General features: G+C 37.6%; 2 long non-coding RNA genes across 4 annotated transcripts; one reads left to right on the forward strand and one right to left on the reverse strand.

Annotated features, from left to right (window-relative positions):
• Positions 1-184: 184 nt before the first annotated feature.
• On the reverse strand, positions 185-15,305 carry LOC133712311 (uncharacterized). 3 transcript variants are annotated; one of them, XR_009847288.1, is made up of 6 exons: positions 15,138-15,305; positions 14,562-15,045; positions 14,276-14,389; positions 10,271-10,342; positions 9,851-9,939; positions 185-483 (listed from the first exon to the last, which is right to left on the reverse strand). It is a non-coding gene; the product is annotated as an uncharacterized LOC133712311 (long non-coding RNA). The 3 variants fall into 3 exon arrangements; XR_009847287.1 differs by lacking the exon at positions 185-483 and having other exon boundaries at positions 8,865-9,939; XR_009847289.1 differs by lacking the exons at positions 185-483; positions 10,271-10,342 and having other exon boundaries at positions 8,865-9,939.
• A 2,867-nt stretch (positions 15,306-18,172) lies between these two features.
• Positions 18,173-21,185, forward strand: LOC133712707 (uncharacterized). The gene is made up of 3 exons (XR_009847550.1): positions 18,173-18,897; positions 19,006-19,753; positions 20,064-21,185. It is a non-coding gene; the product is annotated as an uncharacterized LOC133712707 (long non-coding RNA).
• The last annotated feature ends 314 nt before the right edge of the window (positions 21,186-21,499 follow it).

A 21,499-nucleotide genomic window follows, 5' to 3' on the forward strand; every position in this document is an offset into this window, starting at 1 on the left:
GTTATCCATGAAAAACAAGACATCGATTTTAGTTTCGAAACTGATGTATTATCTCTTTATTGACATCGTTTTTGTAGTTTAACACTGATTTGAAACAGGTGTATATACATCATATCCTTTATATGAGATAATGTCCAAGAAATTAATTATAGCTGCAAAAATGCTTGTAATCCACATTCGACAACATGACATTCTGAATTAATTGAATATGGGGCATTGCATTAATTTCTGTCGAACAGCAGAATTGTTAATAGTTCCAAAAATAGGCAAAAACACCCCAACCTACATCAAGGCTAGCCCAAAATAGACCATTGCAATAACTATATGCAGTTTAGTTCACCTGCAACTGTACAACGTTCTGCTTCAAAATTGTTCTACAAAATCTAGCTAGTCTTACTCAAAATCACTTTGATAGAGTCAGCATCTATAGCAAAGTCTGCAAATAGTCAGCTACTTCAATGCGGACCTCGTCTATAGCAAAGTCTGCAAATAGTCAGCTACCGAAGTCGTTGTAAATGAAGCATTTACAGTAAGTATGAAGGAAACAATAGGTTTGCAATTTTAGTTTAGAACAATAAATAAAGTTAACACTGAATCATGTTCATGAATGATTGATCTCCATGATATAGGCAGTGGTACAAATGCAAACTGAGTACATGTAAAACTGTTTGAAAACATTTTATTCTTTTCTTGAAAGAAAGATCATCTTATGAGACACTACTTTGAAACTACAAAATGTAAGTCTACCAATAACACATGTAGAACTGAAGCTGAAAACAGAACCAAGCAAAACAAATAGAAATAATTTAAACCCATACATGTTCATATATGTATGTATGTATGTGTGTGTGTGTGTGTGTGTGTGTGTGTGTGTGTGTTAAACCCATACATGTTCATATATGTATGTATGTCTCTTTGTGGGGAAAATATGACTGCAGATCAAAACAAAATTGGTATAAATGAATTGCAAAAGTCTTTAGTTTATTACTGATTGAGTAATCTTGTTGGTAAGTAAGAGCTTGCTGACCATAGATGCACAAAATCTCAAACTCGAAACATAACTACACAATATTTCTGCTCATCTGAAAGAGCTATACAATGAATACCTAGCTAATTAAGTCTTTTATAAGTCTCCGTATATCAAATAAACCCAGCCTATATCTATATAATCATCAGTGAAATATATTATTGTCTTGTTAAGTTAGGAGAATAGAGACATGATGAAAATATGAATCAAGATCTTATATTCTTGTCTCAGCTTAATACTATCTTATCATCACATGATATAGTTGAGAAAATATGGTCACTATAGGCTTCTTAGTATTTTATGGTTTTAAGTAGTCACAAAACAGTGTGAAATGAGAAATTAAAAATAAATATATCATTCTGTTAAAGTAAAATGACAATTGGAATTGGTCTACTCATTTCATTTCATAGTCCCTTTATATAGGGATAGAATTACAACGGAAATATTGATTACATTAATGATACTAAATGCTGATTCATCCGTAATTGTGCTGATTGATGGTAATCACTGATTCCTTGATTCCCTCTTCGTCAGTTGCTTTGATGAAGGCACACAATATGTTTTTCCTTTAACACTCCCCCTTGTGCCAAGTCAAAGAAAAATGGTGCATGAGTTGTTGCCTCACTAAAAACCTTGCCAAGAAACAATAAAAACCCTGTGGGACAAAAAATACGCCTTGGTCGAAGGAAAAGAGCACAACGCACCTTTTACATTTGAGGATGACATGTGTGTGTGTTAGACTCCCCCTGACGTCTTCACCTCCCCCTGATACTTACATTAATCAGGGGAGCTTGGAAAGTCTTCGCATTCCTATGCTTTTCACATGTTTCTCAAATATGGCCTTAGGCAATGATTTGGTGAACAAATCTGCCATATTCTCCTCAGACCTTACTTGATTCACTTGAATCTTGAGGAGGGTCTGTTGTTGCTGATTGTAGAAAACTTTAGTGATATGTGTTTTGTATTATCACCCTTGATATGCCCTAGCTTCATCTGTTCGATGCAAGCTGCATTATCTTTATTAATGCAAGTCGGCTCTTCAGTGGTAGAACTCAAACCACTAGTCCCTCGAATATGTGTGATGATAGCTCTTAACCGTACACACTCACGAACCGCCTCATGTAGAGTAATGATCTCTGAGTGGTTCGAGGAGGTAGCCACATGGGTTTGCTTGGTTGATCTCCAAGATATCGTCGTGTTCCCATTGGTAAATACATAACCAGTTTGGGAACGACCTTTATGTGGGTCAGAGAGATACCCAGTATCAGCAAAACCAACCAAAATGTCATTTGGCGTTTCGGTGTAGGGAGTGGCGCTTTCGCCATCAACATTTCCTTTAGGGATTGCAGTTCCATCTGCGGTCCCTCTTGTCTCTCTGTAGGGAAAGAACAGTCCCAAGTCAATGGTTCCTTTTAGGTATCGAAGATGTTCTTGATACCATTCCAGTGACGCTGCGTTGGCGCTGAGCTAAATCTAGCTAACAAGTTCACTGAGAATGCAATCTCTGGTCGAGTACATTGGGTTAAGTACAATAATGCGCCTATTGCACTTAGATAGGGAATTTCAGCTCCCAACACTTCTTCGTCATCTTCCTTTGGACGAAATGGATCTTTCCTTGCATCCAAGCTTCGACCGATCATGGGAGTGCTAGCAGGATGCGCTTTGTCCATGTTATATCGCCTGACTTTTGGACATGCGCAGACTGGTGGATTAGTATCCCACAAACTCGGTGTTCTAGTTCAAGGCCTAGATAGAATCGAGTTTTCCCAAGATCCTTCATCTCAAATTCGGATTTCAAATAGCTCGCGGTTTCTCTTATTTCGTCAAGAGTACCTATTATGTTCATATCGTCGACATATACAGCTACAGTTGCAAATCCGGAACTTGTTTTCTTTATGAATACGCAGGGGCATACTTCATCGTTCTTATATCCCTTCCCAATCAAGTAGTCACTTAGATGGGTATACCACATCCGCCCGGATTGTTTCATTCCGTAAAGTGAGCGTTTCAACTTAATTGCAAACGCACTCCGTGGTTTAGAGTCACTTGACTTGGGTAATGTAAGGCCATCAGGCATTTTCATATATATCTCTGAATCTAGATCCCCATAGAGATATGTAGTAACCACATCCATGAGCTGCATTTCCAGTCCTTCGGAAATTACTATGCTAACTAAGTAGCGGAACGTTATAACGTCCATTACGGGAGAGTATGTCTCCTCGTAGTCAATTCCAGGGCGTTGTGAGAAACCTTGCGCCACAAGGCGAGCCTTATACCTCAGGACTTCATTCTTCTCATTACGCTTTCTGACAAAGACCCATTTATGTCCTACAGACTTTACACTTGGTGGGGTTAGCACTACCGGACCAAATACCTGTCTCTTTGTCAGAGAATCTAATTCTGCCTGGATTGCTTCTTTCCATTTAGGCCAATCTGCTCTTTGTTGACATTTTGCAACAGAGCGTGGTTCGATATCATCGTGCTCTATGATTCCTTGAGCGACAGTATATATCATCAATGTGTATGGAAGATCTTTCTATCAACTCATACGCACTCTCATAATCCTTTGAGATTTCTTTGTTCTCTGGAATCATTTTTAACATCGGAGCGTCCTCCAGTATTGATTCATGGACATAACTATAATCAGAGACAATCTCATGAGAGGGATTGTATACATTGATGATTGGTTTGTGCCTTACTCGCCCTCTTCTTCCTTGGGTGAGTGTCAATCGAACCAAGTGGCCTCCCCCTCTTCCTTGGGGAGCCACGGCCTCAACCACACCTCCACTAAGTGTGGCTGCAGTGCCTCTATCTGCGGCACCGTGCCCCTTGTTGGGGACTTCTAACCTTGCAGGCACATTTGCAGCTGGTATATGTGATCTCGTCACTTTTGCGATATCAGTAAACGCATCAGGCATCGAATCTGCTACGTTCTGAAGATTGATTATTCTTTTCACTTCACTTTCACTTTGTGAAGTGCGGGGATCAAAATGAGACAGAGTGGGGACAAACCACAACAATTCCTGTCGTTCCCTTGGAAAATCCTTTTTCCTATCTCCCCCTAACGACGGGAAGACTGTCTCATCAAAGTGACAAACCGCAAATCTAGCGGTAAAGAGATCGCCTGTCAAGGGTTTCCAAATAGCGGATAATTGTTGGGGATTCGTATCCAACATAAATACTTAATCGTCTCTGATGACCCATTTTGGTGCGCTGTGGGGGCGCAATAGGCACATATACTGCTCAACCAAATATGCGTAAGTGTGAAATGTCAGGCTCATATCCAGTTACCAACTGGTACGCAGAAAATGGTTGGCTAGCAGTGGGTCTGAAACGAATAAGTAAAGCTGCGTGCAATATTGCATAACCCCATGCAGATATAGGCAGGTTGGTGCGCATAACCAATGCCCTTGCCACCATCTGTAGCCTTTTGATGGTGGCTTCTGCGAGACCATTTTGTGTATGCACATGGGGTACAGGATGCTCTATAACGATCCCAATAGACATGCAATATTCATCAAATGCTTTTGATGTAAACTCTCCAGCGTTATCAAGCCTTATAGACTTGATAGGGTGATCAGGGTGGTGAGCCCTTAAACGTATAGTCTGTGCTAGGAGTTTTGCAGCATTTCTTGTGGACACTAAAACGACATGTGACCAGCGTGTCGAGGCATCCACCAGAACCATAAAGTACTTGAATGGTCCGCATTCTGGATGGATAGGTCCACAGATATGTCCTTGTATCCTTTGTAAGAATGGAATGTTTTGTTTTGTATCTTTAGCATAGGAAGGTCTCGATCCTGTTTTTGCTAAAGAGCAGGCTTTGCAAAATGAGTGATGTGCCTTTGAGATAGTCAATGAGGCATAATGGGAGGGAGGTAGTGCTTCTGGTACTTCAGAAGGCAATGACTGCATTTGAGCAATACTAGAACCGACACCTTGCAGTGTGACAGATTTTTGTCCCATTTTATGTTTCACTCGAAAGAAGGGATGTCCATATGAGTTCTTTAAAATACGGATCATCATGTCACGACCGGGGTGCCCTAGGCGGTCATGTCAAAGCCTGTATGAGTCAGTGTCCCACATTTCATTGTTGGTGACAGCATAGGATTCAATGATCCGAATCGTAGTGAGGTACAGTCCACTAGATTGACTCATAAGTTTCTCTAAAATGCGTTTCCTTCCACATTCATTAGAGGTAATATAAAAGTATTCAGTTCCATTCTCACAGTTTGTTTTTACATGATAATTGTTGGCATGAATATCTTTGATACTTAACAAGGTTCGATTAGCTCTTGGTGCATACAGAGCGTATCTCATATTCTTTAGAGTATTTGTATTTATGTAGAATGATAATTTTTTCATCCAAATAATTTTTTCTTTTTCTAGATGTATTGCTTTACATCTTTATAGTGCAATTTCGAACCATATAAATATGTGTAGTAAATAAATTTGAATAAATTCAGTGCTTCAGAATAAAATTCAAAATTATTAATAAGCCAACGATAATCAAATCAAGGTCTTGTTCTAATTCATCAAACCAGTATTGAAATAAACTTTAAGACCAAGTAGTAGTCTAATTAAAAATGAGGCATTATGCCTTCACAACTGTCTTTGGAAAATAAAATAAATAAAGCAGATCAGTCAAGATTGAGAGCATCCATTGACTTAGCAAGTTCCTCTTTGCCATTGAAGTCTGCAATTGTAAGGTTGACGTCTAGGTCATGACCTCCTTCTTCCATATAGTGAGCCTCTTGTTCTTTAGACTCTCTATACCTCTTGTAATTGGCTGCTACTCTGTTGTTTGCTTGGCAGTTCTTGTACCAATGTCCAATGATTCCACACCTATAGCATGGTTCATTGCCAACTCTATCCTATTTGACTGAAGGGTTCTTAGGTGCCTTTTGCACCTTGTTTCCATCACCTCCACGTCCCTTTCCACGTGGTGCATTATTGCCACGTGGGTAGGGATCAGCACGTTCAAACCCCTTTGCATTGGAGTTCTTTCCACCTTTTATTTTTCCATAATTAGCCTCGGGAATTTTCTTTGTCCCAGTGGGCCTAGCATTGTTGTTCAAGAGATCCTCATTTTGCCTCTCAGCCACTTGCAGTAGGCTGATCAGCTTATTGAAGGTTGTGATTCTTTTGTTGTCATACTCCAGCCTATACTGGTCCGCTAGTATAAGCGCTGAAGTAGGAAAGGTGGAAAGAGTCTTGTAGATCATATCATCTTCTGTGATTTCCCTTCCACAGAAATTGAGACGTGTCTGTAGGCGCAACATGTCCTTGTTGAAGTCATTGACCCTTTTATAGTCAAGCAAGCGGATTCCATTCCACTGAACAGCCAGTTCTGGGAGCAAAGTGTCATGAATGTTCCCAAAACGTCCCTTAAGGGCATCCCACAGTTCTTTGGGTGTCTTCAACTGAAGGTACTCCCAGCGTAGGCTAGGATCAATATGTCGCCTAAGAAACATTAAGGCATTTGCTTTCACCTTGTTAGATAGTTCATCATCTTTGGGGTCGGTAATGGTGGCAATGTAGTCTTTTGCCACAAAGGCAGTTTCCATATCGGAAACCCAACGATGATACTCAAGTCCTTCTGAGTCCAAGATGTCAAATTCAGGTCGAGTTGGATCAGCCATCTACATAAACAAGAGAGAAGATATAAATTACGCAGTCATAAAGACATCCACGTAAATTATTTTTCAAAAAATATGAATTAGATTTCAAGACCAAGATTCGTAATGGTCATATTTTTTTTTCGATGCTATGTGAAAATACTTTATCACAGTAAGTGTGTATGGATAATGCGCATGAATTTTCATTATCATGGCAAAACGGATTTTATATGTTGCATTCTAAAAATTAATCATAGCACATTTAAACAGAGCATATATAAAAATAAACTACATGGCATGCTCAAATTTCACAAATATACAACAAATTATATACTACACATAATAATAGCAATAATATAGCATGCGTAAAATATTATATAAACAGTAGCATAATAGAAAGCATGCGTAGGCATAATTTATATAAGCGTAAATGAAAATAAAAACATGCTTAAAATTTCACAAATAAACCATAAACAATGAAATATATAATCATGCTTAAAGGTAATTATATAAATCATAAAAAACAAGGCATGCTTAAAATATAAATAAAATTCACATGCTTTAGATTCCACGAATATATATCACATATATAACAAGCAATAAAATAGCATGCTCAAAAATAAAATAAAAAATTCTAATTATAAATAATTAAATATACCATAGTATGAAAATAAAAGAGAACATACTTGGTTTTGAGAAAAACAATCCTAACGCACGCGCGTGTTGATGCAGGCGTGCGTAGCGATGTTTTTTTTTTTCGGGTTCTGCTGGGCCTGCTGATTTGTTGGGCTGCAGGGCCTGTTTTTTTTTTTTCGTTTCTGGGCCGCACAATTTTTCTTTTCTGGGCCTGCAGGTTTTTTTTTTTTTTTTTTTTTTTCAATTACCACTTTTTTTTTTTCTAGGCCAAGGGCCTTTTCTTTGGCCTTTTTTTTTTGTGTCTGGGCCGCAGGGCCTCTATTTTTTTTTCTTTGGAGCGGCTATTACTTTGGGCCGGATAACCTTTTCTTTTTTTTTTCTCTCTCTTTTATTCTTCTTTTCTCTCTTCTTTTAATTCTGTTTTTTTTTTTTTTTTTTTTTTTTGGGCCGGGGGGGGCCTCCTCTTTTTTTTCTCTGGGCCGGACCTTTTCTTTGGGCCGGCTCACTTTTTTCTCTTCTTTTTTTTTTCTTCTTTCGCGTCTTCTTCCTTCTGGGTTTCTGCTAGTTTGCTGGGTTACAGGTTGCTCCCTGGAGGTTGCAGCGGCGACGAGGTCAAGGCTGAGGCTGCTGCAAGGCGTGGTTTGGCCGGCTGCAAGGCGCGGGTGGGCAGCTGCAGACGCGGGGTGGGCTGCCGGGAGGATGAGGCCTGCTGTGAGTGGGTTGCTGGGCTCCGTGTGGGATCTGCGCAGGCGGTAAAGGGCAGGGGCCGATCTGACCGGCTGTGGAACTTTGCGGTAGTTGAATAGGAGAGGCCGGTGCAAGCTGGAGTCGGCTCGGGCTGCGACAGGAGATGCAGGCAACGTTCAGGCCGACGCAAATGAAACCGGGATCTTGTTGGGTTCAGGCCGGTATAGGGCTGTAGGCGGGTGGGCTGACCGGTGAGGTGAAGACCAGCTTGAGAGGGAGACGAAGGCCGATCTGCAATTTTCTTTTTTTTTGAGATGGTGGCGGCAGAAAAAGAAGAAAATATTTTTTTTCTTCTAGGGTTTTTAGTTTTTTTTTTTCGACGGAAATAAACAAGAAAACTAGAGTTTTTTTTTTTCTTGGCTATTGGCTCTGAGCGTGCTGATAACGTGTTAAAGTAGAATGACAATTGGAATTGGTCTACTCATTTCATTTCATAGTCCCTTTATATAGGGATAGAATTACAACGGAAATATTGATTACATTAATGATACTAAATGCTGATTCATCCGTAATTGTGCTGATTGATGGTAATCACTGATTCCTTGATTCCCTCTTCGTCAGTTGCTTTGATGAAGGCACACAATATGTTTTTTCTTTAACACATTCCACTAATAGTAGAAATTATTGTTACTTTTGAGAAACATCAACACAAACAACAACATAAATAAATAGCAACATTAAAAAACCTATATATACAGAAAATCCATGTTTGCATAGAATCTCTTTGATAAAGATTGAAAACTAAAAAATTGTATTGAAAAAAACTATCAAATTGCAGCTGTATTACAAAGTGAAAAAAAAAAAAAAAAAAACGAAGAGCACTGCTCTTGGCCTTGAGTCCTTGACAGGACCAGTAAAGCCTGGTTTTGACTGGACAAATCTTAAATTCTAATCTCATTTGACCTGAACAAAGATGATTTAAAATTATTTTGCTAAGTTTATTTTAACAACTAATAACTCCAAAAGATACCAAGTATACCTGAATTTGAAACAGTTAAAGAACCAGACAGCACACTGTTCCTAAAATCTGCAAAATGAGGAAGAAGTACTTAGATAATTTTATGTTAGCATATAGTAATCAAATTCAGCTACCACGTATTGTGATCCCTTACCTACTAATTATTGATCCTCTCAAAGTTCACTTCTCCGATAATTACAGCTCACAGATCATAAAAAAGCGTTCTTTCAATAAAAGATAGTTCCACACAATTGAAGAAAATTAAAATGGGAAAAGAAGTACAACCAAAAACCAAATCAAATCAAATCCAATCAATAAGGGGAAAAAAAAAACCTACTACGTTTCACAGAAAAAAACTTACATAACACAATGCTTTGTGCAAGAACCAAAAAAAAGAGAGAGAGAGAAACTGGAGGGGTCCATCATAACAATATGCACAGAACAACAACCAGAGATTTCAGAATTGCCTAAAAGAAACTAAAACCAATGCAACATGTAAAGGAATCTTTGTACAGATCCAAGAAGCAATGTTTTCCTCAATAGAACAAATGCAAAGTCAGCTAGAACAGATCGGAAGCTTTGTTATTTTAACACAATCACAAATTACACTGAAATCTACAAATGGATGCATTTCTAGAAATGCTACAGATATATCTTAGATGCTGCAAAAGGTTAAATAGATCCCAACCTGAAGCTTTGTATAATATTGTAAATGATCATATAAGCAATAAGCAAAAACAGGCATCTGACTATATTTCAAAGTGAATTGTCTGGGTGCAACCCAGAACCAAAGCTACTTAGAACCAACAATTTTCCCATATGGAATGACATGAATGCCAAAAATGCTAGCACTAAAAGTCATACCCAATCACAGAAAGCACAAATACATCATCTCAAATGTATACTTGGATTCGAAACAGTTAAAGAACTTGACAGCACGCCATTCCAAAGACCTGCAGATTGTAGAAAAGAATGATAGTTAAATTCTCAGGCTCGTACCAAAAAGAAACAAAACTACCAAACAAAGTTGAAACAATATAGAAAAGAAAATAATTATCACAAAAACAAAGTGAGCCAGTAATCCAAAACTTTACTGTAAATGAAGACACTTGCTAAACAAACTAATTCTTTGTTCAAAATGCATTTCATTTGTAGGAAAATTAGGTAGAAGCTTTAAAACATAAAACAGCATAAAAGCTTATTGAACTTGAATCACTGGCAAACTAAATTAGATCAGATAGTTCGTAAAAGGAAGAAGCTAGGTGCATTTTAAAAATCACATACCTAAAGAAGAAAACGTTAAAATAATGCCAATCAAGGCGCAAAGGAGCATCGGCTGGAGGATGATGTGTACACCTTTTTGCATAAAATCTAGAAAGCACAAACAGAACAACAATGGAATTTTAAAATTGATCAGTAACTAAACAATGACAACTACAATTTATTGCATCAAATCTGAAACACTAAATACAATCACATGAATACCAAAACCATAGAAGAGTAATCAAACCCATCAAACAAAATCACAAACACATGAAGTCTGCAAAAAAAATTCAACCAAACTTCAGTTGGAAATGTTGTTCAATTGCACCTATTAAACTCACTAACTGCCAAACATACAATGATTCCATCCAGCTGCCACCACCAAACACCATCCCATGACAATCTCAACATCATCGGGGAGAATAAAGTATCAAACTTTCTTCAACAATCTGGATAGCTCTTCTATTTTTGGGTCTGTTCTGGTTTGAAATTATCACACCCCGAATTTTTTGAAATAAGGATTCAAATCCGGAACATGACTAATAACAATACAAATAACGTTCTGAATTTTTCTCTCAGAAACAACCACTAGTTACACCTCTTGATATTACATAAACCAAATCCTCAAGCTACTTATTACAGCACACTCTCACCAAATCAAATAGTAAAACTCAAATGAGTATAATTCTCCTCACAAAACAAATGCTGTAAATCTAATACTAATACTCTAAACCGCACGATCACTGCTCTGATTCTCCTGACCTGTGAGATTACCCGCTACACAATTTGAATAGTGTACCGGGAATTGCAACAACACAAAACCCGGTAAGCTTTTGACAGCCCGTATGAGTAAACAAGAAAGAACTGTTGATTTATTCAATTATATTTACTATAACTCAAGTAAACAATCAACACTCACAAGGTAACTCCAAAAATCACAGAAACATATAAGTATATTCTCGATGCTTTCTTTTAAAACTCCACATTTGACTGATCACAACCAACAAATATTGCAACATTAATATGTGAAATAACATTAAAGCAAAGCATGCTTGATTCTCTTTTCACTAACACCTTCACATATTAGCAATATATCACAGATAGATATTTGATCAGGATAATATAAGCACACTTCTCTTTTTAGTGAATTTTCGGATTAACTGGTAACAAATCACAAATCCACGTACTAGGGTATGTCTACTATACCCAAAATACGGGTAAGCCAGGTTGACTGGTAACAAATCACAAATCCACGTACTAGGGTATGTCTACTATACCCAAAGCACGGGTAAGCCGTAGCATACAGAGGACAAATCCAAAGTATGTATACTCAAGGAGAACACCTCTTTCCTAAGAGTATAATAGTGCACTATCTATAGGGACTAGGGCCCAGGCTTAACGTCTCATAACACCAAAACACATTTACCAGTAATTCATTTAAGCACGGGGTTGTAGAAATCACTCGGCTTCACAATTATACTTCTCAGACATAATCAAATTCACAAAATACAATCTTTATGATTTATAGATCGTATATATGTATATGTACACCCACATAAAGAGACATATTATTTCAAGATAAATATTTATTTCTTAAAATAATTTCCACATAATCACATTTGGGCATATAAAATAGCTTTCACACCACATGATCAACATTTCATTATTCAACAATTAAAATGCGAGATTAATAGCTTGAATAATATCCAATCCATTCTCAATCATTTCATCACACCAATCACACATCAACCAATATATATATTCCACGTAAATATATATATACGTAATCATCCGCTCAGGGATGACCACTAATATCAACTATAGTTCAAGCATAAAAACCGTGAAATTCATTTGTATAATAAAATCATTTTACTTACCTATGGACCGTAGTTGATCAAGTCCATATAATTTAAAACAAATATTTATTCCACAAATATTTTCACACAATTGCGACAAAAATAAAGTAATTAAATTTATTCGGTTCGTAATATGAACCACGTGAGGTTTACTCACCTCTAATCCAGCTGCGTCTTCTAAAAAGCCAAATATATCAATCCGAATCGTCCACCAAATCAATCCATCGATCACCTAATCCAATAATGATCTTAACTTAGCCAACAACTCATAAACGTACTTAAACGATGATCCAACGGTCGGATTCAAATTAAATGATGATCCAACGGTCAGATCCTCACAGATCGCCTTTAGGATCATCCTCCTAAATTATCATGAAGATCCAACGGTCTGATCTTCCTGAATCGCCCTTACTAATATCTCCATAAATTTATATGAAAATCCGACGGTCAGATTCTCACGAATCGCCTTCCGAATCACTATTTCACAATTATACGAAGATCCAACGGTCGGATCTTCGCCCGTGACCTCACAAAGTCATCGGGACAGTCATACGATCAACATATCTAAATTTGAAGCAAAACCGATGGTCTGATCTTCGCAGATCGTAAACCGTGGATAAAACGTAAAAACCGTAAATAGTAACGTAAAAACGTAAATCCACTATTTATCAACTTTTTCTAACATGACCATGTTATATATCAAAACGTTCGTATGGATGCGTAGATCATCGCCTAGATAATAAAAACTCAAAATATGGTCCGACGCGCCGCCACAAGCGGAGGTCAGACGGCGGTCAACGTGGCGGTCAACGCCGGTCAACCACCTCCGATGGCAAAGTGACCAGCTACAAAATGGTTCAAAATGAAGAGTTGATCGTCTTTCATACCTGGAGCTAAGTCTGGTTTGGCCTAGATCGTCCTAGATCAAGCTTTGAAGTTGGATTAATCCGGAGCGTCTGATCTGATTCCAGATTTAATCAGAGCCGTCGAAAAAGTCAAACCTTGATCAAGCGCTCTACACCCAAAATCGTCATGCAAGGCCTATATGGGGATGATCAGGAGGAAGAGGACATCACGAAAATGGGAAGGATCGGCCGAGGGAACGCCGGAAAACTTGAAATCTGGCCGGGTCACCGATCGGTGGCTGGGGAGCTCCGATCTCCTTCTGGGGGCAGCGGCGGTGCAAGGGGAGGCCACCAGGCGGCTGGGCGTGGCACGGCGAGTCCGGAGAGGGCCGGGTCGTGGCCGGAGGAGGGAGATGGGGCCGGGTCGGGTCGACCGGGTCGGCTGCGTAGGGAGGAGAGAGAACGGAGAGTTCCAGGGACCAAAATGCAATTTTGAGAAACTTTCGTCCTTCCGAAATAAATCAGATTTTCCACCTATTTATAGAAAAATCCCAATTTTCAAATATTCATAACTTATTCATACGAACTCCGAATATTGCGTTCCACATATGCACGCGATCGTATCGACGAGCTCTACAACTTTCATGAAGAAAGTTTTCCCAAATTTTGAACGTATAAAAAGTCAACTTTCTCGACCCCCCTAAAAAACGTTCGTTTTCAAAAATAAAATCGTTCGAACTAATTCCACAACTTCTCCAAGCTTCGTACTCGCTCCCACTATCGTGAAATCATTTCTAAAAATCCATGGAATTTAATTTGGATTTTTCGGGGTATTACAGAAATCTAGTTTTCAGTTGGAAGAAATACGTCCATATTGCACAAAAGAAGCCCTATTTAGAAATGCTATATGCTATTCTCTGTAAATAGTTCCTGGCAGTACTACCTTTTCTATTTGTTTATCAACACAAACAAAGAATACAACACAAATTACAGTGCAAAGCTTTGCAGACTTCCTCTCATTCTTTGCATTACAGATTTTTGTTTTCACTGAAGTTGCACGTTTTTAAACTGAAAATGGAGAAGAAAACCAACCCAGAAAGTTAAATGGCTTTCCATGATAATTAAGCAAAGTTGTATGATACATGCTGCCCCAAATATTTAGATATGAATTAACACAGAAACTAAAAGATCGAAATCCATGTCAATCCAAACCCAACCGCAACAAAAACCCCCAATAAATCAAAATGAAAAAACACAGAAATCTGGGAAACAATACATTCGATAGGCAAGCTTTCAAGATTGATCCAAACGAAATGCAGACTAACCTCTTCTCTCGCTCTCTCGATTCCAACAGTATAATATATTTTTCTGCAGCGGTGATGGATCAGATCGCAGTCTCAGTCTGACTCTATCTCTCTAGATCTGTGGATGCTTCTGAACTGTCAAAAAAAAATGAAGAAAACACAAAATTTCGTTATTGAATGAACAGTACTGCAATCATGTTCCTGACAACCTATAATCTGAGAACTGAACTAATAGCTATCTAGTTGTCCTTCACCTCAAACAAAAGATGCAAACTTTATCAAAAATAAAATAATTCATAAACCTTACCGAATTTTGATCAAGATCGATCTTGATGACAAAGTTGAAGTCGGTTTAAACGCCGAAGTCGTTGCAAACAGGACAATCAATCAATCAAGGACATGTACCTTCCTTGAAGCACAAACACAAAAGCATGCACCTTCCTTGAAGCAAATCATATTGATAATGTGAAGCTTTTTAGTTGATAAACAAGCAAAATTTGACATTGGCGGACCACTCAAGGACATGTATGCTACGTTTGGTGAAATGGGTCCAACAAAGTTTGGAAATTTAAGCTTATGGTTTAGTTTAAGACCCAAAATTTGCAAAAACCGAAACCTAAAACTCAACAAAATCCCCAAAATTTCCCAAATCAGTGACAAACAATGACAAGAATTGAGAAAGAGCGAACCAGAGATAAAGAATGCCCAGAAAGCTCCAGTTACATGGTCATGCAAAGCTTCGAACTTTGCCCAGCTCAATGAAGAATGCCTCGGTAGATGAAACACAAATCCTTGGAAGCAAATTAAGAAACAAAAGCTCAGATCGGTGATTCAGAACTTACAAATCCTTCAAAGACATGTATTCCACAGATTAGTGAATTACCTATGACTCAGAAGCTCAAAGTTTCTCCGAAACGGCGGCCTCGATCTCCGATCCTGTTCACTGTCTTCGAGCACAGGAGCTGGTCTGACTCGAAAAAGAAGGAGGACGAGGCGTCGAGTTCTGGTCTGGTTGGATTCGAAGAACCAAGAGGATGAGAGTTTTGGTCGGAGGCGTAGAACGAAGAGGAGGAATAGAGGCTGTCGAATAGTTAGGGCAGTCTTAAGTCAATTTTAGTCCAAATATGTCCAAGTGTGGGAAACAACTTTTCATCCCCGCGTTTTCTTTAAAAAAAATTTAACTTAGCCGCTTAGCCTTTCCGCAAAAATTTAAATCAAAGTTTAGACATCAGTCAACAGTAAATATCGATGTCAGTAATATACATAGAAATCGATATTTGAGAAATCGATGTTAATGACATTTTTTTACATCGTGTGAATTCCTCGCCGATGTAATTGTCGTGATGTCTAAGGCCAAAATTCTAGTAGTGAACTCAAACCATTTAATAATCGTGTCAAAAATTTAAACCCAACCCAACCTATTTATTAAAAAGGTTACCCGTTTCCAACCCTCTTAACCCATTTAATAAATATGTCGTGTCGTGTTAGACAAAATGACCCATTTAAGGGTTAACAATGCGACCCATTTAACTAAAAAATACAAAAATTGATTAAATTCACTAAAAACTCCACAATGTAATGAAGTAGAGAGAAGATGGAGAGAGAATAGTTGGGAGGAAGTAAAAGTCTTCTCATTCAGTCTCATTAGCCTCCTTTATATAGAGGTAGGGTTTACATCAAAGTACATAACTAATGAGTATTTACATGGACATCCACATCGATAATAATATTTACAACACTCCCCCTTGGATGTCCACCAATGAATGATGGTATTGGACGCGCTTATTGTTGCCTCGTTAAAAACCTTGCCAGGTAACAAAAACTCAGTGGGACAAAAATAACCCTGGTCGAAGGACAAAAAGAGCACAACGCGCATATGTCCTAGGTAGCATACTTCCGGATGCTCCCCCTGATGAGAATCTCCCCTTGATTGTTGCAAGCCTCAATTATGTATGTGATAAGCTACATGTACCATGTATAGTGGTTTGATGTGTCTATCACTGAGGTGCGACCATGTGTGCTTTGCATATAGGGGCTCATCACAAATTTTCATACCTGCAAAGTTAAAGCAATATTAACAAAGCTAGACAATATAAAGAAATTGATACATTTATCTTTGTATAGTTTAAAACATAGGAAAAATCACCATGGCATACCTAGCCATAAATATCAATATCTTTATGTATTGATATGTCTCATATAAGCTCTTCAAGAGCTTTATGTAATTCATAACTTTGCGAAAGTTAGAATATGTTGCAACACTATAATCATAATTCAAATTCGATTTCGTAGTCTTGTCATAGTACTCATCGAGGCAATTTGGGTCGCGTTATCTATAACGGAATGAGTACATATGAGCTAGCTTAAGACTCTTTGATTCCATGAGTGAGCTTCAGGCTCTTTCAACATTTCATAGACTTACATTTGAATTATTCATGTACTTGAATCCCTTGAGGATTTGATAAGCAATATACTTATAATGACACTTTACTTTTGAGATTTTGCTTTTAGAAATGTGTCTTTAAGATCTTCATAATATACGATGACAACGTGCCATAAATCTCTCGTCAATATAACAGCTATATGTAACACTGTATTTATAGAAAATTGTCATTCGTATAAGGGAAGATGTTCACAATCTCATGTCTCTATAAATAGACATTGTGTCGTAGTGATTTATCTTCACTTTAATAAATACCCTTTTGTAACTTGTAGGGTTAAAGGTCCAAGTATTTCATCACGTTTCAAATATTCAATTTCATTGGAATTGCCTCTTTCCAATTTGGCCAATAATATACTTTGTCGACATTCATAATGAAACATGGTATAGCATCAATACAGCCTTAATGATTTTTGGTAGCTACCAAATGTAAATTATCATCGATGATCATTAATCATAGATCCCACACATTCTTATATGCATGCGTTAGCTATAATAAGCTTATTGATATTGGGTACCCATGCCACTTCTAGGGCATACATTGTCGCTTCTAGGACAATCATCTCTCATAGATGAATCACGTAGCGAATGTGGATCTTTTTACTTATAATCTCGTGTATGAGCATTTATAGGGCTTGTATAATCTTCCCTGTTTTGGGAGCTTAAAACTTTAGACCTGGTGGATATAATCCACACAAATTCACGCTGTTATTCAAATGACAGTAGTCTTTCCTTCCCCTAACGGCGGGAAGACTGTCTTATTTTGACCATGCTCAAAAGATGCGTTCAAAAATCTATCACTTTCTTTGGAGTGAAGATGCTCATTGGTTGGTGGCGAACCCAAACCAAGATTTAGGTCAAAACATGCTTTATTCATCAGCATCAACCATATTGATTTATTATTGTATCACTAAGACATCATTTCCTAATGGCGTACCTACATCCTCTGTATGTGTAGCCATATTAGGAGCTGTGATATTGTTTAATGACATTCTCTTCAGGAGAACCATGTCAATTGGATACACTTGCATCCCACAAATCAAATGGAGTCTACATTGTTTGTATTAATATGGTTGGTTTCAGGGACTTTAACCCAAACAGATGGTCTTTGCATTTAGCATATAATTTTGTCACTAGCTTAGATATTTCCCAGAATCAAAATGAGACAGTGGATAAATATCTCACACCAATTCATATCGTTCTTCAGGAACAATCTTTCTCCCCCTCATTGCAGGAGGATTGTCTCATTAAAGTGACAACTTGCAAATATGCGGTAAATAAACAATTTGCTTATGAGTAAGATTAGCAGTCATCAAACTTGTAAGTGATTCCACACAACATGGTAGACAAAAGATGACGTAATCGATCATGCCAAATAGTGTATTTGGTTCAATGAACTTCTGGTTCATGACATTACATATATGCCTCAATTTACTGTGAAAATTCGATATAGTATATATCTGATGGCATAACACTACTAGAATTATGCTCATAGACATCACGTCATTTAAATCAGTTCAGATTTCACCTGATGTAAAAAAAAATTCTAACATCGGTTTCTAAAAATCCGATTTCTATTTATATGATTAACATCGTATGTTACTGTTGACCGATGTCTATATTTTGATTCCAAAATTTTCAAAAACGCGGAAAGACTAAGTTAAAAGTTTTCGTACACGCGGGGAACAAAATTTTCATTCCCCCCGCACTTAGTCAGTTCTTCCACTTTTACCTTCTCTCACTTTATCTTCCAATTTCACACTCTCCCTCTTCCGCGAAGCCCTAGCCCCATCCTCCTTCCTCTCCGCTATCTTTCCACGGCCACCACCGCCTCCCTGTACTGTCTCTCTCTCATTAACGACCTCCTCCCTCTCGCCGGCATCATCGCCTCGATCTGCCGGCAAGCTCTCTCTCTCTCTCTCTCTCTCACTTACTCTCTCTAAAACCCTCTGTCTCTCTCTGGAATTGACGAAGATGAAGTCCATGCAGCCGCGTCGCAATTTCTTACGGGAGACGATGAAGCCAAGCCTCCCCAGTCGCCAAACCCTAGCTCCGGCAAGCCTCCAAGGAGAATGCGCCTCCGCTTACAGATCTAACTCGTCATCCTTTTTGATTCTCACAGACAGAGATTCCCAAATCCTCCCTCTTTCTATCAAGAATCGATTCACGACGACCCCTTTTTATCCCGATTCAATTTCCCCAGGTAGTGTGTTTGATTTTTGGTATATGGAGATGAATTCTATTCCATTTTGTGTGGTTTCAGTTTTAGATTTTCAATTTTGAATCTTTTTTGTTTGGGGTTTCATTTCAGGGGGATGGCTGTGATGGTGCAGCAGATGGCTACGATAGTGGCCTTTTTTGGTGTATTGTCTTTCATCTTCGGAATTATTGCGGAAAACAAGAAGGTATTGTGTGTTATGGGTCAAATTGGTGATTGTTATATCGGAAAGACTGATACATTTGTGCATGTGTTCTATTTTTTCCTTGTGTTACTTTGTGCATCCTGAAATTTGATCCATGATATTCTTCGGTTGTTATTTGTGGATGGTGGTTTGTTCGTTTATTAGGGATTACTAATTAGTTATTTTGAGTGTGTTCTATCTCTGTGAGGTTGGATTTTGTGTAATTATACACCTTTGCCTGAAGCAGGGCTTGTTTCCCATGGCTTTATTACATCTGAGCAGTAATAATCTCAGAAAGGTAATCAATATGTTAGTCTTTGCCTTCTATTTCCTTGTAATTGAGTATTTACCTAAAAGCATAAGCATCCATGTTAGGTATTTTCTTACTGTTAAGTGTTGCACTCCATTTATAATTCCAGAATCCTGAGATTGATTTGCTGACTTTTTTTTTATGTCATATATTCTACAGACTTTACTGACTTCTTTTTATGTCATATATCAAACCATTTAGGGGTTCAAAAAGGTTTTGTGGGATGGTTCAAAGGATTTGTGGGCTGGAAACTTTTTGAAAATGGAATTGATCACCTCATGTCTCATTCTTTTTCTCCTAAAGATGGTATTGAGCATGCTGGAACCCAAACTGTTGGGAAGAGTAAGGTGTTGTTCATTGCTTAAATTCTTAAGTGGTTTTTTATTTTTCGTCCTAATCATAAGCTGCCATATTATGCTTGTTAATCAAGTTTAATTGTCCTTTTCATCTTTTATGGGAATGATATCCACGTGCACTTCTTTTCTTACCTTTGAGCTACATTTTGGCAGTCTTTGACTCATCTTTATTTAATAATTAGTTGATATTGTAAAAGGCTTGTTGCTTTCCAAGATCTTTCATTACAATCAGTTTGACTTTTACAATGAACATGATCCCTTTTTATGTCTCATATCTTTTCCTCTATCTGTGAATCTTCAGGTAATAAAAGATGCTACTCAAGAGTGAACTTGGGAAGACGATGTCACTCTATGTTTTGGATGCAATCATCTGTGTAGATCATGAGAGATATTTCCTAGGCCAACTTCAAAGCAAGGGTTTCCTAAGTTCTTGTCTTATGAACATCAGCAGCTTATCTTATCAGGTGCTTCTTTAATCAACTAAGTGAATTTCTGATAATTTGTTGGCTAGACATCAATTAAAAATAAAATAAATAAATAGATAAGAGTTAAAGCAGACCATGCTTAGGGTTGGGAGCCTCTTGTGGTCAATTTCCTTTTCTATAAGTCAGCTTGAATAATCTGGCTCCCAAATTGGCTTTTTCAATCATAAAATGGTCAGAAAAGAGGTATAATATCCATTTTCTAAACATCAAATAACTATTATGTATACAATGCAGATTTGCGACATAAATGAAGTATCAAGAGAGGAGGTGGATGAACTTACATCCGCCTATCAATATGTATGCTTAGCAAGTAGTGTTTCATCATCTGACAATATACAGAAAAGGTACTCCCTAAGTTTCTTGGGAAAAGTAGGCCAATTTAATGTGAAGGTTCTTCTGGATTCATTTCTCAGAGAATTTGGTTTAGCTGTGGTGCAGTTTACTTTCAATGTGAAATTATATATATGTGTAATGCAAGTTGGAGTGTTAAAGGTATTTTAAGCAATAGCGAACAGGAAATACAAGTAATAGTTGGTGAAAAAAAGAGAGAAAAAAAAGTGACAATTAAAGCCTAGTTTAGTGCTAAGTTTGTATTTCATTTTCCCTGGTAAAAGTAACAAGCTAATGTCAGTTAGATAGCCATATGTTTTGTCTATCACCATTTAAATCACTTACTCTCTGGAGTAGTTAAATTACATTTTTTTTTGTTTTTGATCATGAAGCATCTGTTTTCTAATTGATTCGTTGATTCTATAGGAGTTATAATGCGATGGTGGAAATATGCTACGTTGTCGGGAATTGATATCAGTTAATAACTATATTACTTCCACTAGTAAATATGGGCACCATTCACTAAATATTCTGTTTATCGGGACCATCTACTTATGTGAAATCCTCTCTGTTTTTTATATAACATGAAATTCTGGGTGTCTTTGTCTCATCATATGTACATTTTTTTTTGGTTCAGAAAACTTTGGTATAAATACTATTTTTAAGGAGAGAACTGGAGCTTCTGTAAAGGTTTACCCAGTCGGAGTTCTTCACGGTGAGGCAGTCCAGATTTTTCAGCACTGTTAATATGAAATTCCGGATTGAGAGTTTGAGACGAAAGACCCAGTTCAATTTACTTCAGAAACTGATACAGGGTAAGGGTTTAGCTGTTGATGCTTAAATTTATCAATTTTGTAATTTTCATTCTCTATATTAATTTAGCAATTCAAATTGGTCGGTGCTTTTATGCTTTATATGTTTC

This window comes from Rosa rugosa, chromosome 5 (assembly GCF_958449725.1).
Source record: "Rosa rugosa chromosome 5, drRosRugo1.1, whole genome shotgun sequence".
Lineage (NCBI taxonomy): Eukaryota > Viridiplantae > Streptophyta > Magnoliopsida > Rosales > Rosaceae > Rosa > Rosa rugosa.